General features: G+C 46.9%; 1 protein-coding gene across 2 annotated transcripts in view; it reads right to left on the bottom strand.

The window, feature by feature from the left end:
- KCNJ6 (potassium inwardly rectifying channel subfamily J member 6) overlaps window positions 1-24,692 on the bottom strand; it is a 270,546-nt gene that overhangs the window by 29,141 nt on the left and 216,713 nt on the right. The window lies entirely within an intron of this gene.

Below are 24,692 nucleotides of genomic sequence, written 5' to 3'. Positions count from 1 at the left end.
AGCTGTGAGTTGCTGGGACGTGTGTTCAGTTATCCGCTTTAGCTCTAGAAACCTTTTATCCAACTTCAGTTTTTCAGATTCCAAGGTTTGGACATTTTTAGTTTTTTTTGTTTCCTGTTTCCAGTGATACTTGGGTAAGGCTCAGGGTGGCCTTCAGCTCATCATGCTGCTAGGCGGGGACCCACTGGGTACTCAGTCGCTCCTGTAGCACTTGCTGCTTTACTTTATCCAGCTCTGTTTTTAACGTGCAGACATCTCGCTGAGAAACTTCTAGCTTGCCGATGAGACATTGAACGTCTTGTTGGGACGCCTCATAGAACCGTTTCCAGTCAACACTCTTTTGGTCTGACTCACTTGGATTTCTGCTTATGGCGGTATCGGTAGCCTTTGTCATACCAAGGCTAGTAGTCACTCCTGTGACAATTGCGCCAAGCGCTCTGTGTTGTAGTTCACCTCTGGTCTTTTCTGATGCCACAGGGTAAACTTTCCCTGCAGCTTCTGTTGCACACGGAGGTTGTCCTTTCCGCGGGGCCACATAGGAGTCCTCATCGTTCTATTCTGAACTGTGCTGAACCGTAGAAACCCAGCGCGAACCATGCCCCACAGAAAAGTTACATTCCATTGGTTCCGCGTTCCGAGGGCAAACTGCGGCCACATGTCCAAGTTCATGGCATCTGTAGCAGTCTATATACCTTCCAAAACTGGGTCGGTGTTTTGTCTCCAGTCTACTGGGAACAATGAGACCAGAGTCCCTCCTAGGTGCTGTGGGACTTCCTACTCCTTTACGCAAGTCAATGAGTCCTTGGGGATTCTTATTCGGTTGAACAGTCTTATCGGACCTCCTGGAGCGCAGAAAGCGAGAACCGGAGCACTCATCTGGACTTGAACTCTTGGACATCTCTTCGGCAGTCAAGTAACATTCGACTAAAGCGACCAACTGCTCGGCGTCTTTGGGGTCACTCTGGCTCACCCACTTCTGGATGGTACGTGGGAGACCCCTCAGGAACCGGTCTATAACGACCCTTTCGACAACTGCAGCGATGGAACATACCTCAGTCTGGAGCCACTTCCTTGCAGAGTGTATAAGGTTATAGAGTTGAGAGCGGGGTGTCTTCTCTATATCGTAATGCCAGGAATGGAACCGTTGGGCCCGAACCACGAGGGTGACCCCTAGCCGTGTCATAATCTCCGCCTTCAGGGTGTCATAGTCTTTAGCTTGTCGGGCTCTAAGTCATAATAGGCTTGTTGTGAGTCACCCACCAGGAAGGGAGCAATTATTCCCGCCCACTCCTCAGCTGGCCACCCTTCGCGTACTGCGGTGCGCTCGAAGATTGACAGGTACGCCTCAACGTCATCGTCCATCGTCATTTTCTGAATGAGGTGCATTTTTACCTGGTGAGTGACCTGTGGGGCCACTCTAGGCTGGGCGGTAATTTTCTCTCCCAACACTCGGAGCTCCTGGTGTAGGCGAAGTTGCGCCTCGTTTTGATCTTTTAGCGTCTGATGTAGGGACAGCACAATCTGCTGTACTAACGCCGCCGTACTTTCAGTTTGTGACTTTGTCATCTGTAGTAAACTCTCATTATAGGATTTTGACATCTCCTCTTGGGTCTTTGCCAATTGCTGCAAACCCCGCATTACAATTGCAGAATTTTCTGTTTGTTTGTACTGAAGCGAGGTTAGAAACTCCTCCATTTTCCCCTTTCACTGCCTTGTGGACTGCCCGCGTTAAACTCCACCAATTGTGATGTCTCAGTCCCAGCGTCGGATCTTTATGTCCAGATCAAAGGCAGGAAACACTGTACTTTCAGAGCAGGGGTTTATTTACAGGGTACAAAGCAGGTACAGGGTTAACTCATAACACAAAACAGAAACAAAAGACCTAACTCCTTCCAGGAGTACTGACTAATACTGCTTAGTCCCTAACTAATCGTGGGAGAACTAAACTCTTTCCCCACTTTACCCAGTGCACCTGCAGCAGGTCTCCTTTCAGTCTCTCACAGGGTTGTCTGTGTGTGCCTTCAGATCAGTATTGCAGCAGCGTCTCTCACCCTCTCTGTATAACTCTCAACAGTGTGTGCCTGGCAGCATGGGGGGGGGGGATCTCTGTATCATTTCCTGACCATACAGGCTAGGCTAATTAGCTCATTAACTCACAGCTGAACAGACCTTTCCAGAATGATTAACTCTATGAGAGCTGTAAAGTCCCACAACTGCCCCATTCTAACCCTTAGAGGGCAGTGACGGCATCACAATATATATATATATATATATATATATATATATATATAAACAAAATGGGGCAGCCGGCACTCCCAATACCATAAATAGTTTGCGGTGCATGTCCTATACCAATAGTAAGAGAAAAGTAATCCACTCCAGCAGGAGCAGACACAAGACAGCACATGGTAATGTTTGTGCTATGTTTATTTTTGAATACAAGTTTTCTTACTTACCTTTGAGTGCTGTCTTGTATCTGCTCCTGCTGGATATACTCTATCTCTATCCACACACACACAGTGGGGGGAGGGAGTAACTAAGCCTGCTCAGGTCCCCCCATGTGCTGCTGAAAACGGGCGGGTAACAGACAGGAGGAGGAGGGCTTGTTTGTGTGCAGGGAAGGCCCCGCAGCAAGGCCCCGCCCCCTCTGCATGCAGACACAGCAGAGAACTGGAAGCAGCGTCAGCACAGAGCTTCTGGCCGCCCGTGCACAGCTCTGCCCGCCCCCTGGTTTCCCCGCACGCAGCCTGCGCCCCCCCTACATAATCTTGTGCCCCCCAGTTTGCGCACCGCTGCTCTAGAGCATAACTGGATTGCCCCCCCCACGAGATCCTCAGTAAACTCCCGATCTAATAAGTATAGACTGAGAATGCTGTACACCGCAACGGGATAATGATCCCAGAGAATAGTGTGTCTCCCAACAAGGGTCCTCCTGAGATACGGCATTAGCGCATATTGTGCATATGGGCAGGGCATATGACAAAGCGCCTCGTCGTGAAACGCGTAGGTGTGAGCTACATGCCCTTGTATGTCTTTTATGACCCATTAAATTACTGCAGCTTTTTATTCATGGGAACGCTCCCATTCATCATTTTTTCCTGTATGGAAGTAGTGCTCGGCTTTTGTCTTTTTGTTCTTGTGCATTATTGACGCTATGATGGAGATGTCCAATCTAACCAATACTAAGGTAAATAAGCCTAAATACCTTCCTAGCGTAGGAGTGAGAGCTGCCAGGGAAAGAACCACAGAGTAACCATATTGTTTGAGAGCAGTTAATGTCTTAAGTAAAGCATGTCTGTTATATGGGGAGCATTATGTATGGCTGTGAATAAAGCTCTTGTTTGTACTATAACATTTCCTGGCGCCCATCATTATTCTATCTGCATATGCACGCCCAGCCTGCACCAACAAAGCACCCTAAACAGGTATAAGAGACTAAGCCCAGCCTGCATCGAACCAGCACCCTGAGCAGGTATGAGAGACTGAGCCCAGCCTGCACCGATCCAGCACCCTGAGCAGGTGTGAAACACTGAGCCCAGCCTGCACCGAACCAGCACCTTGAGCAGGTGTGAAACACTGAGCCCAGCCTGCACCAACCCAGCACCCTGAGCAGGTGTGAAACACTGAGCCCAGCCTGCACCAACCCAGCACCCTGAGCAGGTGTGAGAGACTGAGCCCAGCGTGCACCAACAAAGCACCCTAAACAGGTATAAGAGACTAAGCCCAGCCTGCACCGAACCAGCACCTTGAGCAGGTATGAGAGACTGAGCCCAGCCTGGACCGACCCAGCACCCTGAGCAGGTATGAGAGACTGAGCCCAGCCTGCACTGACCCAGCACCCTGAGCAGGTATGAGAGACTGAGCCCAGCCTGGACCGACCCAGCACCTGAGCAGGTATAAGACACTGAGCTCAGACTGCACTGACCCAGCACCCTGACACGTGTGAGAGACTGAGCCAAGCCAGGTATATATACCATATCCAACTCGATGTAAACTCCTTTAGAGCCGGGCGAGGAGGGTCGTATACATATGATTGCTTATTAGAGATCACTAACGGAGCTAGTAAATTTATCTCTTTGAGGTGGGCATTTGTTGTCCAAGAACACAAAATAAAATGATTAGTTTAATGAAATAAACACACTATTAAAACAACCATATAATAGCTGGCAAAGCTCTCTAAGCCCCACATTAAATACCGTACATAATATTTAGCCAATAAGGATAGAAAGTGCATTTCTAACCGCTAGAAAGACTTGCGATGAATTGCATTATACTGTAGGCCAAGATGGCAGCAAAAAGGTTAACATAGACACATAAACAAATGTGATTGGTAAATAAAAACAATGGCACCATGTTTAACTTGTCTGTACAGATACAGCACCATTTCTTTCAGGATAGGAGAGTACTGTACAGCCCCTTGATTATTACATATTTTCAAGTTGCTATACTCTTTGTAACCACCAGATGGAGCTCATTAGACCATCTCATCATAGATTTTACAGTTCACTGCCACCTATACGGCTGCTTATTATGAATAGCTGTCCTGCTAGTAATGATGGCTGGCTATGAAGCAGTTTATCATTGAGTTCCTGCATCCTTCCTATAGTATAACGGAGTGTTAATGTCCCTGTGAGTTAAAAAAAATAAGCATAAAAAAATTATTAACACGCAATTATGATGCGAACCTGAAAATATGAGCTAAACTTTCAAAAAAAGCACTATATTCCATGAAAGTAGTAAACGTGTCTCATGGAAATACATGGCACACATAATTAAACTATTAGCCTCCACAGTGCCCAAATGATGTTCATAATGGCCAACTCTGCCTATTTATCTAAGCGACTCCCCCTTAATTAGCTAAAACATGTATATATTTTTGTGCTTCGTCCCCGGAACAAAAGAAATCCTGGATCCTAACACGTGTCAATGGAAGCTGAAGAGATTCCCTGCTTTTTCAAAGTACATTTCTCTGAAAAGTGTTTTTTTCCGGATGCGGGCCAGCACGAAGGCATTCGCGGAAATGCACAAGCGCTGGAGCAGTTAGTGAGCAGCTTCTTACTTTTAAACTCTTATCCAAGGAGCAGCGGCTGTGATCAGAACGGAAGAAGGAAACCGCCCTGTGTGGTCACTGCCATCTTGCAGGTCGGGATCTCTGCTCTGCTAGCTAATTATGAGCAAAAAAAATATTCATGACAAATCTGGTTCCCCTGGAAACTCCAGCCTAGAAATTCACAGCCTTCTCCGTGCACCCAATCTTCCCAATTACCTACCTCTTGGGAAACTTCAGACCTATTTCAATCATTAGCTTTTTTTAACATATTTAGTTTTTCATTCTGCCTGTCTCCAACAGCATTTAATTCCTTTCCAGCAGTGGTTCTCAATTCCCCCCAAACAGATCAGGTTTTCAGGATATCCCTGCTTCAGCACAGGTGGTGCAGTCTTTGACTTGGCCACTGATTGAGCCACCTTTGCTGAAGCTGGGATATCCTGAACATCTGACCTGTTGGGACACGCAGGGGGTGGGGGAAGTCTTGAGGACTGCGTCACTGTATTACCCAGCACCACCTGCGCTGGGAGCATGATCCATGAATGTACTCACATCATTACATTCCAGCGCAGAGAGGGAAGGAAATCCCAAACAAAAAATACTACCCTACCATCTTAAGATGCTTGTTACATCAAATAGAAGCATATAATAATCTACCTTCAAATACTTTAAGCTGAGCTGAGCTGAAGTATATACAGTAGTATGCTGTATCTTTGCTGAAGCTGAGCTGAAGAAATAAAGACTACTGATTTTGAACTGCAAACCTGATTCCCGATTATTATATCGAGAAGAGACTTTTCTAACACAAAGGAGGGAGAGGGAGTAGGGGGTATGATCCCTTGTATTGGATCAACAAGTAGTTTATATGTTACAAGCTTTCCAACCTCTCAGTAGGGTAGAGCCTGATGAAGGACCCTGAGAGGTTTGAAAACGTGTAACATATCAACACCTGTACTTGTTGGTCCAATAAAAGGTAGGGTAAGCGAGGTCAAGCTAATGGAATACCTATCGGCGCTCCTGAAACAGAATATCGAACAATATGAGAAAGTTTAGGCACAGTGGCCTTATAATTAAAGAGATTAAAAATGAGATATGGATGCTTCAGTTGGACTCTGCATTAGACCACTGACCCCTCGGAGGGGGAGTTCATGTCTACTCAGGGTCTTTTGACAAAGTGGAGGGGAGGGCAACAACCCCCCCTTCCCTTAGCTCCCCCCTTTCCTATCCCCTCCCTCCCCCCTCTTCTGCTCTTCTCTCTTTTCCCCCCTCTCTCTCTTTGTCTGTCCTTTACATTACTAATTTAAGGGGTCTGATCTAAGATCCTCCTAAAACTGTTAATTCTCCCGGACCGGACCTACATAGTGCACTCTAAATGCATAGGTAGTTACAAAATACTAGGGGCAGATCGCCCGTACCCGATCAATCAACCTTGAGATGTTACGGGTTGTTCACTTTTAAATGTGTGTGTTAATTACGTTTACTGTCTATAAACGACCATGTGAAGTGTATGTACCCCTGTCAGAAAACAATAAAAATGTTTGAAATAAAAAAAAGGTATCATACCCCTTGCTACCTCTCCCTCCTTTGTTACTACATACCGTACAATTGAAATGATCCATGGAAAAGGAGCACAGAAATCAGTATGATAGCAAATGATAGAATGCAATAAATGAATTTGTTAAGGCACTGTTGTGTGTCCAGGGTGTGCAAGACTGAGATTTCATTGAACTATAGGTGTTAACTACAGGGACATAGTCAATTCGATGTAGCCAGGTCCCCCTTTAGACGGTTCCGGCAGTGGAAAAGGGGGGGAGGTTGCGGAGGCGTGCGGGTGCCGCCGGCGAGGCGTGAGAACACCCGGTGAGTGCCGTGTTGCTCGGGGAAGCTGCGAGCAGCGGTCGGAGGGGCGATCTGCTCACCGGGGCTCCGCGGGAGTACAAATCGGAGGGCGCCACCATCTTGGATGTCCTCACGCATGCACGAGACCCAGCTCATGCGCAGAGGGGCATTGTTGCGGCGGCCATTAGGTACAGGCCCAGCAGAGGGACTACAAGTCCCAGCAGATTCTAGGGCTGCTCCTCATGTGGGCTGAGACAGCCAATAGGGCTGCAAGGATCTCGGCAGGCAAGAGATACTTTTGGTGCGTTTGAGGGAGAACACGCCAGTCGGGGAAGGGACGCAGACGGGTAAGGTAGTGTCTGGGTGCAGGTGGCATCCCAGACTAGGCCAGATCCCCCCCTTATTCCCTTGATAGGCCCCAACTCACAATAGGTTGTGGCTGCTACAGGGAATGCCCATAGCTAGGGACATTTCCCCAGTAGTTGCTGATAGTCAGAATATAACACTGGTGAGACGCACGCGGTGATTGTGGCCTGTGGCCTGGGACCAGACCACCGTCGCAGTAATAGACTTTCAAAGGTGAGACCCTCCAACCGGAGTTCAACCCACGCAGAGGCGGACGTCTTTGCGGACGACGACGTCGCTGGATCAGCGGATCCCTGATTTGTTATTTGGCAGCACCCGGGTACGGAGTACCTGGGCAGGTACCTCACCTAGGTGCACCAACAGTTCACAGGGTTACACTACTCCATACACTTTTGCGTGGGCCTGGACATTGGGAAAAGGACATCAGGGTACTGGTGCCAAGCACCCTTGGTACTTTGGGGGACACTCACTGGGTGAATTGGGGTTGGTATGTGTTATGCACTGTGTGGTACAGGCTGCCGTTATATATACAGGAGGGCCCCGGGTATACGGCGGGTTCCGTTCCAGAGGTCCGCCGTATAGTGAAAATCGGCGGAAAGCGGATACGGTAATTTTCAGTTCTGCGCAAACCGGCATTTTTGCCGTTCTGCGCATTTGCGACCTATGCTCTGGTCGCGCAAACTACGGTATGCACGTGCAAACTGAGGTCTGCGCATGCGCGCCGGACGCACTCCCCGTTCTGCGCATACGCGACTTGGGAACCAACATGGCGGCCCCCTTCTCGGTGCCGCTGTATCAGCGGATCGCCGAAAAGCGGAGTGCCGAGAAGCGGGGCCCTGCTGTATATGTTCAATAAAACCTGTTATTATATATCTGAGTGTGTGATTACTGTTAGTATTGGTTCCTGTGAGAGGATCATCCCACTGCGCTGGGATCCCTCACAGGTGGAGGCGCTGTACCAAAGCGACCAAGCGACACCCCAGGCTCTCAGAGGCGGAGGCTCAGGCCTTCTGGTAGCCAGACAGGTAACAGCAGCACTAGTGGTTCCATTAGCACGGGGAAAAGGGACTGCATCTAATATGCCAGAGGTTGAGGAAAATAAAAAGCATCAGAAGTAAGCAAAGAAGAGAAAGTCCTGAGGGATGAAATGCGTTGGTGCGTGGTCCTGTACTGTTGCCAAGCTGATCATTAAAGGCTAATATATATATTTTTTCCACGTTTGGAGTTGCCCTTATTTTTCTGCGTTCGTGGACGCTGTGAGCTGTGCTCCTCTTCTCTTCTACTTCTAAAGAAGAGAAACCCAAAAGAGTGAAATGACTGAGCGGAAATTGTTATTATATATTGCCACGCTGGGTAGCAAGATAACATAACTTTTTTCAAAATGTCCTAGTACCAAACCCATCATTTGTGTAGAAACACAGCTTATGGAACCTATTTACTAATCTGTGCTATTACATATGACAGTTTCCAGTAAGTCCCGAGTAACACTGCCTGGAAGGTGTTTTAGGGAGTGACATCGCTTAATAAATATGGCTCTTTATGTTCTATTCCCTTGAATGAGCTGTCAGGTGTTTTGCAGCGCGGAAGGCGACGTATAGGAGTAGCCTTCCTTAGTCAACATGGCCCTCTATCATTAGGGCTAATAAGAAAAGGTTGTGCTTTATGAAAATCATCCCACTGCTGCTCTACTCTGCATTGTTTGTTTTTCATTTGTTACAAGCGTCAATTACTAATAAATGAATATATTTAAGAATAAGTGCGATATTACAAAAAAATAAATAAACAATGCTAAAGTATTGTTGATGAATTACCAAGTGTCTGTAAACGCTGTGGAGCGATTTGTGCTTCATGTTTAATTTCTGCAGTGTGTCAGTTAATGATACAGGTATGTCAGCGTTTTGTATTGGCTCGAGTTAAAAGATGCTTGAAACGCTTGATTATATGCCGATTAGAGATTTTAGAATTTTTTTGTAAAATTTTGCGAATCAGGCAAAATGTGCTAATATGTTCCCCCCCCCCAAAAAAAAATGGGGTGAAAAAGGGCAAACATTGCAAACAATTTGCCACGCATTAAAATTCAACGTGTATTGCACATTTCAACACAGAAGCATCAGGTCCCATGATTCTTCATATCCTGCCATTTAGTGAAATTCAGGTAAAAGTTGTAAAATGTAATGTAGGTTTGGGCAGAAATTTGGCTTCCAAGCAATGTAATATTTTATGGAAATTTAGCAATAGAGCAAACTGTAAAAGAAAAACCACGGAACATTTTGAGAAGCAAACGTAAAGGCATTGGCACAACTCTAGCGATGATTACAGGCTTCTGTGTTCATGAAGCTGGGGTTTGGGAGTTGATTTAAGAGCTTTGAGTGTCGCAGCAAAACCACACACTGCTCTTCCATTCCAATGCTGATAAATTGCACACCAATCAATCAACATTGCCAAAGCTAAATGTCCATTTTATTTTATCTGTCAATAAAAATGTCAGAAAAAAAATAGAACAGTATGATTCATACTATGTTCCACCATCAACATATTAATAAACACACAAGAAGCTACAGCCGTTTGTTTAGCTAAAGCTTCAAGATTATTAGGTAGTGTGAAAACATATATTAACTGATATCTATTTATAAAAGCTCTCAGTTTCACTCAAGTCTCTGGGGTTTATTGTGTGAATGGTATCACTCAATGGGTGATCATTGAGTTTATTGAGTTATTTGCTATTCAAAAGAGTATGATTCCACTTTTTGCTTGTACATTTATTCGTATTTACTTTTACAGTAAATACAAATTCCACTTTTAGTGTCTATTTACTTGTAATAACCTGCTGTAAGTTAGCTTAGTATGTATGTGTAACCGGCCCCCTCTTTGATACTGTATACCAATAAGGCTAGGTGGCAGCATGAAGTCTTCTGTACTGTCTCCAATAGTTCACTGGGGAGGACTTGGGCTGGCAAAGGGATGGTTAACAATCGCTGACTATCAAACTTAGAGTTTATATATTTTATAAACGAGGCTGTCATTTAATTGAGAATAACGATGGGGGACATTTTTGTCCAAGCCCCATTTTTATTTTGTTTGCAAAAAATAGTGCGTCATTTTTCTTTTCATCAAAAATGTTCAAAGAGAGACAGAGACAGGGCTCTGTAAAACCTGGTGAAATATTTCATGACCTTTGTGGAAAACCCGTGAAAGTGTTTTCAAACAGATTTGGGACTTTTTGCAAATCTTTAATCGTGAGTCAAAACTTGAACCCTGTTCATTTATGTAACTGTATTTGTAACCATGTATTATTTGTCTTAACTCTGTGCCCAGGACATACTTGAAAACGAGAGGTAACTCTCAATGTATTACTTCCTGGTAAAACATTTTATAATTAAATAAATAATACTCCCGCAGTAAGTGGCCTACTGTATATACTGTATTAACCCACAGAAAAAAAACTTGTTTTGACACACATACTCTAAACTTGCATCATATGTCCCAAACTTGTTGGTCCAGTTTTTTAAATAAGGCGCGCATGTTTAAGAAAAAATATTAACGTTACCTCATACCGGCTCATTTTTGGGCGCATATTAAAAGGAGAAAAAGTTACACACAACAGTGTGTCATATAATCTGTGTGCCACGTAACTTCTCCTTTGGACACTCAGGGTGACGTACATAGCGCAGTACCCGGCAATCTCATCCGATGGTTAGGAGAAAGCCGGGTCGAAGAGAAGAGAGGAGCAACGTAGTTAAGGTACGAATAGGGTGTGGTGCACAAAGAGGGAGAGACAGGAACACGATGAGGCGAAGAGCTAGATCACAGGGAAAAGCCACAATAATCAGACAAAGAGGAACAGGAAGGGGAGGTTTATAAAGAGCTGGCTGCTGATAAGGGACAGGTGCCGACAATAAGACAATCAGCAGCCTCAGAAGGATCCCTGCAGGAAGCAACAACAGGAATCCACAGTCCTGGACAGGCAGCACTCCAGCTTGGGAACACAGAAATCAGGGTTCAAGACCCACCACAAACTTCCTTTACACCTGCTATTGATGTCTGGCTTACAGGTCTGTAATTCTCTGGTTGTGATTTAGCTACCTTTTTAAATATAGACACCATTTCTTGTGGTACTGAGCCTGTGGAAATTGAGTCCCTGAATATGAAATGTGAGCGTTTCGGTATTACTGAACTTAGGGGTAGATCCTCAGAGGTCAGTTAAAGAGTTATGTGACATTACATTCAGCTAAAGTCTCGTTGTATGATGTCGGGGATCTTCAAAGCTCAGTAACGATGGGTTAAGTGCTGTTTTCAGCCATAATGGCCGTTACTCTAATGGACGTAGGGCTATGATATGCAAAGAGGTGTTCCCTCTAAGGCTGCGTCCAGGGTTGCAGCAGCCGTACGGAGGCGCGCTGAGGCTGAGGGAAAGCGGGTGCTTTCCCTGGCCTTCGTTAGCGCGCCGTCCGTGGGCATGTCGGGGGGGCGGGCGAGTGACATCACGGAGCTGGTTCGCCCTCATTGGGTGAACCGCTCACGTGACCGGCCCTGCGCTCCCTTGACCGGCCCTGCGCTCCCTTGAGCGCTTGAATCTAAAAATCTCCTAAGACCCGCGCTTGTGGAAGCGTACGCGAGCCCCTGCTAAAGCCGCTCTCATTGCGGCTGCAGGGGATCACTGGTAAGCACCAGCGCGCCTCAGCACGGGTCAGCACTAAGCGCTGACCATGCCCGAGGCCTAACAGTACAGAGATACCCGTAAGGGCGGGAGTGACATGTTGCTCTAACACAGGACAGGGAGGGTGTCAAAATTAAAAAATCCCCAACAACACGGAGAAGGTGGTGCTCACTGGGGAAGGTAAAGTATGAGAAGGTAGGACAGAGAAAGTATCCCCTTTGGTTGTGGCACAGTTAACACCCAGAATAAAACTCAATTTTATTAAAGTAATTTAAAATAATGTGTTAGGGATTTGGACAAACAAAACAAACATGTGAACATATAATAAAATGATGCGGAGTGTAATTTAGCAAGGGGTGGATTGATGAATGATAAAACACTTGGAAGATGATATAATAAAAATCTGCCCACAAAAATGTTGTTGTGTGTGTTTGTACTTCAAATGTCCTATAAAGGAAAATATATTCCCTGAATAGCTACAGAAGCCTTAACGTTAATAGGTCTTCTTAAAGCAAAATCACATCCCACAGAAAGAATATATAGGATGCAAATGAGCGACCTAAATTGCCCTCATTGCAGTTACTCTATATACTGGCCTCTATAATGACCAAGTGGTGTGATACTGGCTAAAGGTCTATAAGTCACAGCCTAAACTCTATAGGTGGGTGGGTATAGTCACCCCTCCACCACTAAGCATAAGACACTTCTATGCTTAGTAAGATGAAGCTGGAAACTGCACAACAGATAGGTATTAGATCTGAGGGGCTGTAGCCAGTATCCAGCTATATATAGCTGTTAGAAGGTTCAAGTATAATTACTGGTACTGTGGGTAATGCCTATTAGATGCATACAGGTGTAATAGGTTGTCTGAGCGTTCTTCCTGTCCACGACTACAGGCTACGAAACGCTCAGGCTCTTAGGACTCCCTTGCCACTCCGAATCAGCCGACGTCGCCGGCTAGCTGACGTCACACGTACCCGACGTACGTTTCACCAATAGGCTTCATCGGGGGCGGTTTGTTGAAGAGACCCCATGGTTCTTATACCCTGTGCTATTGGAGGGAAGACCGGACAATTACGCTTCCTAATGGTGTAATGGAGCATCAATCAAAGCGTCCCATTGTGTCAGGAAGGGCCCACCTCCTATGTCTCATATTGAGTCCGTGATAGGTTCCCTTCTTATCCAATAGAAGGGGTGGGTCTAGCCGTGTAAGGCTGTAATTGATTGTGACAGGAGAAGCTCCCTGCTGGTACACTCCCCCTTGAAGCCGATGTATTAGGGCTGGGACCCGCTGCGCCCAGCGGCGCGGGCGGCCGCACGAGTGTTCCCCACCAGTACGGGAATCCTCCCGAACCGGTCCCAGTCCCCCCTGGCTGCACAGCTCACTACACGCTGTGACTTTGTAAGGTATACAGGAAGAGTTATAGTGGTGAACTATATAAATGGAGTTACCTACCAAATAGGTGGTGTACTTGCTTAGTTTCTTACTCCATTGTAAAGTGTATTATTAACCCTTTAATGAATGACTCCTGGTAGTCAGATTGTGTGTTTCTGTTGTTATATATGTATCTGTGGTTTTACAGTTGATAAAGTGGCGATTTGGGTACTCTTTTCCCTTACATACTGCACCGACACACTTTATTAGAGCAAATACCCAGTATGTACCTGGCAGATACCTGGAATGCGCCGCTTCTCACCTCTGACAAGCCCCGTTGCGTTTGCCTTCCCAGCCTGGGTTCATGCCTGGCTGACGGGCGGCTGATCTGTTAAATGATAATGATTAGGATTTAATAGGCTGCAATGCTTCGCGTGTCTACCAGATGGCATAAATTCATGAATTGTAATGCAGTATATATATATATATATATATATACTGTGCAGTATTGCAGCCAGCGGGAATAAAATGCTTCAATCCCTGCCTGGAAAATAACCCAATGCACTCGGGCAGAAAACAGTCACAAACCTCAATACACCCGGGTATACCCGAATTCGTGGGACTAGCCGAGCTCGAATAAAGTGTGTCGCCAGTGTAGGAAGGTTTTGCTGGGTTTAATGAATTTACATCCCTTGCAGTCTCCACATCTATATGTACCCATAATTTTTGGTGGTAACCATGTTGGTATTGATTGCCTGTCGGGTTTCTGATAGTGGCTGTGGACAAGAGTATCTTTGAGGTTTTTAGAGCGTCTGCTCACCATATCGGGTCTTTTATTCAATATTTCCCGAAGATCTTTGTCCTGTAATAAGATGTGCCAGTGTTTCTCATAGATTTTTCTTATTTCTCCCCATTGGGCTGAATAGGTACCTATGAACCTTATGATTTTCTGATCAGTTGGTCTTATTTTGTCTTGTAAAAGAGTTGATCTTGTTGACGTGAGAGCATTGTGATACGCTTTTTTGATATTGTTGTGACTGTAGCCCCTCTGTAGAAACTTGGTGGTCATGATCTTCGCATGTTCTTTAAATTCATTGACATCTGAACAGTTTCTCCGGATCCTGAGAAACTGTCCTGTGGGTATCTCCTTTATCAGTGGGATGGGGTTGTGGCTATCGGCCCTCAGATAACTATTCGTGGCCTCTTTTTTTTTGTGTATGGAGGTTTTCATTTAACCATCAGCTGTTATTTGCACACAAAGATCAAGGAAGACTAATTTTTCTTCACTTATTTCATGGGTTAATCTGAGATTGTGGTTGTTGGTATTTCGAATTTTCACAAAACTCTGAAATAGATCTTTGCTTCCCCGCCACAGGACCAGGATGTCGTCAATATAGCGTATCCATAAGACGATATTATCCTTATATTCTGTCAGGTGATCACTGAAAATAGTGTGTTTCTCCCACCAACCCAGGTACAGGTTCGCGTATGTTGGGGCACATGTAGTGCCCATGGCGGTACCCTGTACCTGGAGGTAGATTTTCTGATCAAAGATAAAATAGTTGTGTGTGAGCACATATTGTAGGAGATCGCATACAAATTGGTTGTGTGTGAGATGGAAGACACTTCTACTCTGTAGAAAATATGACACAGCTTGTAGCCCCACTGGGTGCTGAATACTGGTGTACAATGATTCTACATCCAGACTGCACAAGAGTGTTCCCTTTTCCACGGCTCGTTTGACAGGTCTGCACTACGGTCTTGTATTAGTCAGCTAAAAGTGAGCTAGGTATCGTTCTTTTGTTGGCTGACATATAATCGGTGGTTTTTTTTGTTAAAAACCTTGGCTGCTAAAAAAAACTATATATTATTTCCCCCCTACATCTGTCTTCTGTGTTAAACCTCTGCATCTCTTACACTCCTGTTGCAATGTATATTTTTGCCATTGACTCCTCCTTGGTAAATACAGAGGCAAATAATTTATTTGGTACCTCTGTCTTTTCCTTATCTCCATTCACCAACGTTGCTTTTATATTTTAGCTGCTTTTACTTTAACAGTTAGAGGGAACTTTCAGAAAGTGAACTGGACCAATTTAATGATGCAATATATCCGAATTTGCATTTTGAGTTGCAGCAGTTTTTCTTCTTCTTTGTATTATTTCCATCTGCCAGGTTCAGGTGCTGTTATCCTCCGCTACTCAAAGATTTTCATCAAAATGCAGGAAACAGGATTAACACTTTTATACATTGTGCCAGTGGAACGTTCTGGAAAGGATTTTTAACGAGCTCTATCAGGCAAATTGTGTAATCTTCAGACACATTCTCCTTAGTCTACAGGTAGTGTGGAAATATCATTACCATCTAACCATTACTTTTCAGAGTATACCAGGATGCTCGGAATGCAGGCCTTGCTTGATTGATGTTATGTGTTATTCTAGTATCAGTCCCCTTAGTATCCTTTAGCACCTTTTTTACCCACAGTGATAGTATTATAATTGTTCCGTTTTTGTCCTTGTTCATTTGTTTGTCTATATAAAGTTTTCTCTGCTCAGAACCAATAGGGGCAGACACCTGCAGCGTCACGCTGGTCGAAAAGTCACCCACTCATGACATCACATCAATGGAGGATATAGATGTGCTAACCTTTACTATGTGTGGACACCTTAATAAAGCGCGGTCAGCGCGAAACGCGTAGGTGTGTTTTTTACCTCAACTTTGATCCTGTGTGATCTAAGAAATATATTTGTTATTGGACTCCCCTCTTGATCTCAATGTTTGCGCACTGGTACTGGTCCACAGCCCACTCTGTCTTTTCCTCGGTGTACCAGGAAGTGACATACTACTCTAGTGCTTCACCGCAGTAAATTAAATGATGCTTACACAGCGAGAATGGCTCTTACATGTTTTTGGTGTCAGAAAAGTAGTAGATAAAAGGACCGCAGATTTCCCAGAATCTCTTTTTTTTGTTTTGTTTTTTTTTTAAATTCCAGATTGAAGGAGCTCACTGTTGTCATTTATAACATCAATTTGGGGTACCTGCAGATTTCCGTCACAGGACAAAGATCGCCGTCGACAGTTTAATCAATGAACATAACTTGTTTAGATGTGTAATAAATGAACAGAAAACAATAGATTCAGGCCCATACTTACTAAGCAGTGCTATGTCAGAAGACACCATACAGCCCGTTCACAGGTCTTAAAGTGTCTCCCAGCACTAGGTGTATTATGGCACATTACTGCTCTGGCAGGTGTATTATGGCATAGAACAACAATGGAAGTGATAAAGGCGCTCAACGCTTGATCCCTTGTATGATTGCAATAAACAGATAAGCAATATAGGACATGAGGGTATGTGAGAAAATTGATGTAAAGTCCCCAGGAGAACCAATAATCCCTGAAGGGTAAGAAAAAGGCTAAAATAAACCTAACCTGAATCAAGCCCTCATTGGGATGGTTCCTGGACTCACAATAAGTATTCAGTAATGTATGATACTCACAAAATCCCCTTTGCCAATGTCCTATGAAGGCGTGCAGCCTGGTAGGGAGATGCTGGTCTCAGAAGGCAAATGGAAAAAAGAGAAAAACCAGCGCACCGCCAAACTGGGTCCCAAGCCACTAAATGACCCTTGTTTCAAGAGACTATATAGGTATTGCACTGTGTATTTTTGTCACATTGGAAGTAGCTTTGGGCATCTTTGTTTGTTTTTTGTTGTATACCTTTAGCCACGCCCACTAGCACTCCTTTTGACACTTATATACAAATATATATTATGTGGTAGTGGTAGGGGATTCTCAGAGCTTGTTAGGTATCTGTGTGTTTATTAACTGTGTGCAGCTGGTATCAGCTGCTTTTGGGAGGGCAGTGGCCCCTCCCCCCCCCAGCTTTAAGCTTGCCCCTCCCCACTTTCCAAGTTGGCAGGTCAGTTTCATTTTGCCAGGTTACGACAGATCCAATGTGATCATTCTTCCTGTAATTATACAGGTTAATATGAATTTTAACCCAGGAAGTGTTAGGACCTGCTACGGTCATGCCTTGAAAGTGGCAGCAGGCTTAAGGTGCTTTGGACAAAGGGTTAAACTAAATGACCTTTTTTTCAAGAGAATATATAGGTATTGCACTGTGTATTTTTTTCACATTGGAAGTAGCTTTGGGCATCTTTGTCTGTTTTTTGCTTTCTGCTATACACACACCACCGGCTCACGCTGCTAGTGACGCCGTTTTAGGTGGTGTGTTGTGATTTATGATAGAGGTTCATTACTGTGGTTCAGGAAGAGAACGAATTACCAGAGGTTGGAATGCCTTGATCTGCATTTTTGGACAATTCTGAACTTTACATCATCCCGAGGAGGATACCTTGTGCCCCCCTGGTGTGGAGACACCTACCTGGGATAGAGAGACATCTTCGGAAAACCTCCAATGCGTGATGGATGAAGTTCCTCCCCTGACCAGACCTGTTGCAGCGTTGGTAACACATGTATTGACACATGACATGCTTAAAAGATCTTCTTTGATGTACGCAGATTACTTACCTTTTTCGTTCATATTTTTTACGAAAGATATTATACTATGAGCGTTGTGCACTGGTTTTTTGTATTTAACCATCTATGTTTTTATTTTGGAATAGTATAATGGTTTATGCTTCTTTCTTAATGTGCCTCAGATTAGAATTAGTCAGTCTTTAGATATTTTATCCGGTGTAGAGCAGCACTGACTAAAGCTGTTTGTGTTATTTAGGCTGAGGCTGTAATGCTCTGCAACGGTCCTTCCTTTGTACAGCTCAGAATATGCAGTGAAGGCCTTCTGATCACAACTCATTCTCCTGTTAACCCCTGCCATGCTTTTTATACATACTTTGTTTTTCTAATGTGACGTACAGTACCATTTGTGTATGTGCCACTGGTTTTCAGTGAAACTTGCTAGGCCCGTGGGCTTTTTCCTCGGCATATGTTTAGATTAAATCATCTATTCATAAAAAACACATTTCAAGCCAGCCTGATGTTCACTGTTAACATATTGAGTGCTGAGCTTCACAAGCAGAGCTTACAATAGATAGCTTTTCTGCTCAAGAATCCTAACTGCAATGGATTGCTGTATTAGGTCACAGGCATAACTTGGCATTTGACAATATACAAGATAATACAAAAAATAAAACAGGTAGGCGTGAAAGTGAAACACATGTAACCCATATTCCCCCCACCCCCAATCGCAGATAGGGTGTATATGCAGGGATCTTTATGCATTACCCATTGTGGTGCTTTACATGTTAGGCTCACAGGAGGCCTAAGCCTCCGCCACGGAGAGCCTGGGGCACGTATGGCACAATATGAAAAACCTCGTACTTGGTGCAGCGCCTCCACCTGCGATGGCTCCCACCAGAGGGGGAGTGGTTCCTCGCAGGACACTATATATATCACTCCACACACAGTATGTAAAACAACCAATGACTTTACTTGTGAGCATAGGAAATGTACTTTTGCATATAATAACAGGTGTCCCTCCCTAGAGGAGACACTAACTACTGTGTCTCGTAGGACGCTACCTCCACCTCCACCTCCACTGGATGATCCCACCCAGTGTCCAGTAACCCCACACAGTATTACCCCACCCTCAAGTGAGAGAGATATGTGTGACTGCGCAGCCACTATGTCCCTTGTGAATGTGATATGACTAGTTGGTGCACTTGTTGATTACCTGCCGGGCACTCCGGTGCCCGGGCCTGCCAAGGAACTTCACAAAGGATCCTGATGTCGACTTTACACAGGAACTACCATCCGGGGTGATCCCACCCAGATGGCGGATGCAGCAACAGCGAAGGTCTGAGCCCAAACCTCTGGACGGACGCGCAGCGTCTGCTGGGCCCCTAACTGACTCTAGATAGTAAGTGGCAGGGTCCCTAACCTGGGGGCTGTCCCTGACACAACTCAGGGTGACTCAGGGCTCGCTGGGGCCTTGGGGGCTGCTGGCCTAATGCAGGGAGTCACTGACTCCTGCACCCTACCTCCTTCCCCTAGCTTCTCCTGGCGCCAACTGCTCAACGAGCTCCAAGCCCGCGAAAATGTATCTATTCCTGTCTGCAGGGCAATCCTTCAGCCCTATTGGCTCCCTGGCATCACAGGGGGCGCTGCTGAGCCAAGAGCCTTCCCTGGTAGGCTAGCATTCGCACGCTTATCACTGCGCATGCGCGACTAATCAATGGCTGCCGCAACTCCCTGGCTTCTTCCGCTCATGTGTGATCCCAGCGCATGCGTACGCAACTACAATGGCGGCCCCCGCTAGCCTCCTAAGGCTCTCACCTCTCCCTGCTCCAGCCCCCACCTTTGGAAGCAGCCGGCGGGTCCGTCGCTGGCTCCGGCTGCACCCGCGACCGCGCTGCCCCAAAGGAGGGGGGTCTCTAGGAGCCGCCGGGGACCCGGGCTAAACTCTCCCCCTGGTGAAATCCCAACGACCTCGCTTGGTTAGCCGACATAACCATGTACAAACATTATATAATAAAAATGCAGTACATAGAATATACAACGTATCACATGGGCATTGTGTGACATGGTACACCTCATAACAACCACAGTAGTACCCGAGGCCAGCTGAGGGTTTGCTGTTTGCCAAGACCAAGCGTGGGGTGCCCCTAACTGATCATGTGGGGGTACCTCACTTTGACTCTTGTGAGCCTCCGCCGTGATAATCTCTTGAAGATCATGCTCAGAGGTAACAGTCGCTGGCTCCTTAGTACTTCCTCCTCCTGGTGGAAGGAATAGTGCAATGTCTCTTGGCCAGACCTTTATCCAGCCATCTGCCTCGCACATGCGGTATACCGGGAGGTCCTGCCCTTTTCCTCTGTCCACGACATGATGAACAAAACGCTCCATGTTGCGCATGAAGAAGGCAATAGTTACCAGGGTGGTCACAGCACAGTCTTTGTTGGCTCCATTAGCCACTTCTGAAGTGATGCCTTCGGGATACATCATGAGCTCTGGGTCTTGAGACAGACGAACTTGATGATCCTTTGCGTAGAAGTAAGCACCGGGCAGGGCCTCTTCACCGGATATCTCCATCTCGTTCAGATCACCTTCCATCTTCTTCTTGAGCCTGCTGGCCTCGTTCCTGGCTTTGGTCTCTGCATCTAGACTGGCCTGCATGGAGTCCATAGCCCGCTGGTGGTTCCGTCTTAGACATTCGATCTCTTCATCTTTTTCTGCCAGTTTCCGATCCCCGTCGGATTTGATCTGAGAAAGTTCCATCTGGATCCTCAAAGTTTTGCTCTCTTCATGCTCCAGCGCTCCCCCCGCTTCCTCCAGAGCTGCCTGGATATCACTCTTCTCACTCTCCAGAGCTTTCTTCACCTTTTCTAGCTCATGAATAATTTTCCCGCTAGCGCTGATCTGATCGGTGAGGTCTGCAATCTCCTCGTGCAGGTTCTTGTTCTCCCGTCAGAGGGTCTCCAGGTTGTCCAGAGACTCCTCGTACGCGTTCTTCCGCTTGAAGAGCTCGGTGCTCAGGCGGCGGGACTCCTTCTGCGAAGACTCCAGCTCGGCCTGCATTTCCTCGTACTCCTGCTTCCACTCCGACAGAATCCGGTCAAAGTTCCGCTGCTTCTTGTCCAGGACGGCAGCTGCGGAGTTGGATCTCTCCAGGTCACTGACCAGGTCCTCAATCTCTGTCTGTAGACGGTGCTGGGTCTTCTCCAGTGAGGAGCACTTGGCGTGGGCTTTTGAAAGAGACCTCTGCAGGTTGGCTTTGGCTTCCTGGTCCTCATCATATTGCTCCCGCATGAGGTCGCAGTCATGCCGGGATGATTGCAGCACGTGCGCCAGGGCATTTTTCGACTTGGTTTCCTCCTCTAGTTGCCTCTTCAGTTCCTCAATGGTCTGGGTGAAGGAAGCTTTGCCCCGGCTCAGCTGGTTCACAAGAGATTCCTTTTCCTCCAGGAGACGGGATAATTCTCCATTCTCTGGCGGTCCTGTAGGCTGTGGCAGTCTGGGTTTCAGGAACTGTACCTCACAGTCAGGGCACTTGGGCCCTTGGGTCAATTCACCGACGGGGCAAGCGCATTCGTTCAGACAGCCTTACAGGCATCCCTCCCCATCTAGCACGGTTGTCGTGAGCGCTACGGGTAGTGTAGAGGACCTGTCCGCCCAGCCACTCACATTCCAATCTTTGACTACACATGGGCACACTACCAGTGGCAAGCTTGACGTTGGAGCCCGTACGACTCTATACAGCCAGGGGTGAAAGTCAGAGCAGGGGGTACCTCCCTTCTGTGTGTAGAGGCCACTCACATCTTTCTCTGCTGGTTCCGGCTCTGGGGCCGACTCTGGAACTGGATCTGGAACCACGGTTAGAGGGCAAGTGTCCTCCGAAACGTCGGTGAGGGGGATAGATGAGTTACCGGGATTGACATGTCCAGTATGGAAGTCGATCGCTTCCTTCTTGGCGGGTTCCGTAGGCCGCAGCAACACAGGCTTCAGGAACTGTGCTCCGCAGCAGGCACACTGGGGTCCCCAGGTCAATTTGCCACCTCGAAAGTCACATTGGTTACAGACACATTGTATGCATCCCTCATCATCCACTTCTGCCACCTGATATTCTGCCGGTAGCTTAAAGGGGTCAAGATCCATACCACCAGACAATTTCAAGTCCTTTTGTACACCTGGGCACAACAGAAAGGGTACGTCCCCTCCCTTTCTTCTTCAGACTCCATACAACTGAGGATGCTGTTTGCGGCAGCTTTTGCCTTTCTTACGGGGGACAGAAGTTACTGACTAGGGATCACTGAGCTTCCTCCCCCTGGGGGAATCCAAAAGAGGGACACATTCTATCAAGGGCATATTCTGTCTCTGTGCTGAGCCACTCACCTCGCTGGGGCGGGGCTCGGGTTTGCCCGCCAGACCCGGACAAGTTTCTGCAAAACATTTTTGTGCAGGCTGGTGGCATGCAACATGTGTGCTCTCCTGACTCGGTGCGAGACGCCATTTTAGGTGGGACTCGCTGTTAGCATTTCTTGATGGAGCCTCCATTTTGATTACAGTCCTTTCAACTACACTAGGGCTCTTTCCATACATAAGGGGGTAGCCTTCTGGTAGGGCATTTGCCCGGCATATTTCCTGATCTGCCGACATTCTGTCTAGGCCCAGGATTTCCTTTAGGGACTCTAGAAGGGCACTCCTTTCCTCATGAGCGGGGCCATTCCCCAATGCCTTCACTTGGCTATACAGCTCCTGAACCGTACTGGCCCAGATATGGACCTCGTGGCTTGTGGTTGGTAACATCTTTCCTTGCGTACTTTTGGTACTCTACAACTATTGGGGCACCCCAGGTCTGCTCTCAGCAGTGCCTCCAAATGTAACCCATATTCCCCCCCAATCGCCCAAAAATGTAACCCATATTCCCCCCCAATATGCGGGGATCTATATGCATTACCCAGTGTGGTGCTTTACCTGTTAGGCTCACAGGAGGCCTAAGCCTCCGCCACGGAGAGCCTGGGGCACGTATGACACAATATGAAGAACCTCGTACTTGGTGCAGTGCCTCCACCTGCGATGGCTCCCACCAGAGGGGGAGTGGTTCCTCGCAGGACACTATATATATCACTCCACACACAGTATGTAAAACAACCAATGACTTTACTTGTGAGCATAGGAAACGTACTTTTGCATATAATAACAGGTGTCCCTCTCTAGAGGAGACACTAACTACTGCGTCTCGCAGGACGCTACCTCCACCTCCACCTCCACCGGATGATCCCACCCAGTGTTCAGTAACCCCACACAGTATTAACCCCACCCTCAAGTGAGAGAGATATGTGTGACTGCGCAGCCACTATGTCCCTTGTGAATGTGATATGACTCGTTGGTGCACTTGTAGGTTACCTGCCGGGCACTCCGGTGCCCGGGCCGGCCAAGGAACTTCACAAAGGATCCTGATGTCGACTTTACACAGGAACTACTGTCCGGGGCGATCCCACCCGGATGGCTGATGAAGCAACAGCGAAGGTCTGGGCCCAAACCTCTGGACGGACGCGCAGCGTCTGCTGGGCCCCTAACTGACTCTAGATAGTAAGTGGCAGGGTCCCTAACCTGGGGGCTGTCCCTGACACAACTCAAACTACTGGGTGACTCAGGGCTAGCTGGGGCCTTGGGGGCTGCTGGCCTAGTGCAGGGAGTCACTGACTCCTGCACCCTACCTCCTTCCCCTAGCTTCTCCTGGCGCCAACGGCTTAACAAGCTTCAAGCCAGCGAAAATGTATCTATTCCTGTCTGCAGGGCAATCCTTCAGCCCTATTGGCTCCCTGGCATCACATGGGGCGCTGATGAGGCTCATGGGACTTGTAGTCCCTTCCAAGAGCCTTCCCTGGTAGGCTAGCGTTCGCGCGCTTATCACTGCGCATGCGTGACTACTCAATGGCTGCCGCAACTCCCTGGCTTCTTCCGCGCATGCGCGACCCCGGCACATGCGCGCGCAACTACAATGGCGGCCCCCTCTAGCCGGGTGCGCCGCCGAGCCTCCTAAGGCTCTCACCGCTCCCTGCTCCGGCCCCCACCTTTGGAAGCAGCCAGCGTGTCCGTCGCTGGCTCCGGCGGCACCTGCGACCGCGCTGCCCCAAAGGAGGGGGGTCTCTAGGAGCCGCCGGGGACCGGGGCTACACATGTGTAAAATGTTTTATACTGCCAACAATAAAGGAAGTTATACGGTTATTGTAAACCACTTAATTATTAGCAATGGTTAAGTGTTAATGATGCATGATTGGTCTTTTCTGGGGGGGGGGTGCATTTACTGTAGATCAAAGCAGACATTTCTAACAAAATAGTTTCTTGTCTTTCATCTGCTGTGTCATTTCTAATTCAGTTTGTAATGAAACCTGAAAAGCTCAGCTAAGATAAAAGCTTACATGTATAAATAGTTATTAGTCACCGGAAATATGCCACCCATAGTGCGATTCTCTCTCCTAACCACTCCGCCTCCATTCCTTCTATTCAAACTATTTTCTATTGCTGTATTAGTGATTAAGGCTGAGTTCCCGCTGGTGCTGAGCGCGCTCATGCTTGGACAGCGCTCCAAGCATGAGCGCCGGGTGTCCTGCATTTACACGCACGCGGGTGGGGAGCATTGCGTGTAGTTGAGCGCACTGGAAAGTAGTTTTTTTTGCCGGGCGCTTGTGAGCATGTGTGAGCGCGCACAGCGGGAGCGGGGACTTACATATATCTATATATGTAAGTAATCGCTGCAAGCGTCGCCCGCTCAGCGCTAGCAGGGATGCAGCCTTATAGTTTGTGACAATGGAGAAACTTCATACGATTTAGCAAGAAATGTCAAAATAGCATCTTCCCTTTTTAGTGCATCACACTCGACACAGTTGTAGATGAACATCTAAAAGATGGGTTGTAAAACAGACTAGGTAGTGATATTGTGATAT

The sequence above is a fragment of the Ascaphus truei genome, chromosome 3, assembly GCF_040206685.1.
Source record: "Ascaphus truei isolate aAscTru1 chromosome 3, aAscTru1.hap1, whole genome shotgun sequence".
In the NCBI taxonomy this organism is placed as follows: domain Eukaryota; kingdom Metazoa; phylum Chordata; class Amphibia; order Anura; family Ascaphidae; genus Ascaphus; species Ascaphus truei.
This window is presented reverse-complemented; position numbering and strand designations above follow the sequence as displayed.